This window comes from Kryptolebias marmoratus, linkage group LG14 (assembly GCF_001649575.2).
Source record: "Kryptolebias marmoratus isolate JLee-2015 linkage group LG14, ASM164957v2, whole genome shotgun sequence".
Classification (NCBI taxonomy): Eukaryota; Metazoa; Chordata; class Actinopteri; order Cyprinodontiformes; family Rivulidae; genus Kryptolebias; species Kryptolebias marmoratus.
Window position 1 is genome coordinate 4443389 of NC_051443.1, and position 2487 is coordinate 4445875.

Here is a 2487-nt window from a genome sequence, read left to right on the forward strand (position 1 = left end):
CTCCATGCTCTACGGCTGACGTCAGGGCTGATAAGGTGCTAACTACTGATAACTATTTGACAGAACATCACTTAAAAGATAATCTGACCGATCCTTAAAAAGACCAAAGTGGGACCCTGACAGCTTTACGCTTTCCCAGAAAGGCTGTTATTGTTCTGCCCATCAGCTCGCTCTTATCTGGACTTGACGTGAACCTTGGAGCTGACTCTATGGTTGGAGGAAACAGTGTTCCTGACGGCGGGAATGACTGACACAAACAGAGAGGGAGTCGGACAGATGAGGGCAGACGGGTGCAGGGAGGGGGGGGCGTTTGAGGGTCAGCACATCGCCTGAGCACTGAGTGTGGCCCGCAGCTGTATGCATAGGGGAGCCTTGGCCTCCTGCTCTGCATGTCAGGGGGCCGTGATTAATGACCTGCAGGCCTCGCTCTTAACCCCCCTGCCCCCCACCCCCCACTGCTGACCCATAGAAATCACTGTAGCCACTTCTTGTTTAACTAATGGACACAGCCGGGGGACGGACGGGCACCAGCAGACGAGTGCATCTATAAAAGAAATTGCAAAATGAGAGCAATTTCCCCTCTTACAAAACATAACGTGCCACTTTTTGTAGGCTCTATGTAATTTTAGGACAAGGGCGATGATTTCTTTGATGACTGTGTGCCTGTGCTGCGTGGAGGCTGAGGGGGCGCCCGCGCCTGTGTACTGGTTCCCAGCTTGTCAGGCAGCTGTCGAGGAGTGATTTATGACCACTAGACTCCAACCTGTCTTCACTGCCAGTTCAGTATTGTTACAACTGACAGCTAATGAGGCCAGACATGCTTTCAAGCAGAGCACTTAACAGGACTTCAATCTTCCCCCGTCACAAGTACCATTTTTGCACACACTCCTTCGCACAACAGCCTCCTTTCTCTTTGCTTTCCTTGTTCTATGTCTCTCCACGCCGCAGCATATGACAGGAGCTGAAAAGGCCTCTGCTGACAGAAGGAGATGTTTCTCAGAAGGAAAAGGCAGAAGAAAGTCCCACTCTTTAGGAAACATAATACCTAATGCCTCATGTAATCTAATTATTTGATCTTTTTTACCAGGTTTTATATGTAAAAAATATTGCTTATGTTGTAATACTGCACAAAAATTATACATCTTTCATATCTGTATTTCCTAAATAAATTATTGGCCTGGCATTCCTTGAAGGAATGCATATCGCCCACTGCCTTTCATACCAGAGCTTTAGACTTAGAGCATTTTATGATGAGAAATGACAGAGTTGTAGACATTTTGGTAAAACCTTGAAAATAATAATATGTGCAATATGCTGGTGAAGATTTTCAGTCATCCAGGATATGGTAAATCCAAAAAAGGGTTACAAACAAAAATAAAGAGAAACAAACAAGGACCCTAATGAGCCTCTATTGTTAGGAGAGTGAAGTCAATCTGCATGTGAATCCAGCTTACAGAACATCTCAGCTTTAAAAGCTCAAACTCCACACTCACTGCTTTTTGAATTGAGAAAGCTGCTTAGATGAGAAGCCAAACATTTTCAACTACAGAATATATGTCCAGTTGTTTTTGTTTTAAACCATTTTTTTAAAAATATGTACAGTCTTATATGCTGGCGATCAGTCTCAGCTACTACCACACCAAATTAAAGGTCAATATATGTAAAACTGAGTGGGTTTTAAAGTTTTTTAAGGTCAGTTTACTGTGGCAGCCATTTTGAGTTGGGCTGACTCCAAAAGTTAATCAGTTGTAGATGTACATTCAATAATTATTTTCTGTAAGTTTCATTAAAATTATTTCAATGGTTCATGAGATTTTTTTGGTAACAGACAACATGTCCACACCTACAGACATGGGCAAAAAAAACAATTGTTCACCTTTTCCTTTTGATGGCAGGCTATAAACATTATAAACATTGGTAAAGCAGGAAATTCTTTTCTTCCTCAAGCATCTTGCAAATTGCAAAGATTGTGCAAAGATGCCCATACAGAGCCACAAGACTCTTTCCTTTCACAAGCTCCCAGTGTGGCGCTTTTCTTACTGTACACCAGCTTGCACATAATGTTTGATTTAAGAAGCTTTTGGTCTCATTGTAAAAAGTGGTGCCCACAGGGAATGCCACATTATTCCAAATTGTTTCAGTTTATAGTAAATCGTTTCATCCATCCATCCATCCATCCATTGTCTTCCGCTTATCTGGGGTCGGGTCACGGGGGCAGCAGGACGTTTCATTTGTTTTTTGTTTGTTTTTTTTTCAATAAAAGCACACATTGGTAATAAAAAGGAGCTTTGTGTGTAACAGCAGTGTCTGATGCCGTTAAGTATTTCACACAAACCTATACAGGTGCTGGTCATAAAATTAGAATATCATGAAAAAGTAGATTGATTTCAGTAATTCCATTTAAAAAGTGAAACTTGTATATTATATTCATACATTACATACAAACTCATATATTTCAAATGTTTATTTCGTTTAATTTTGATGATT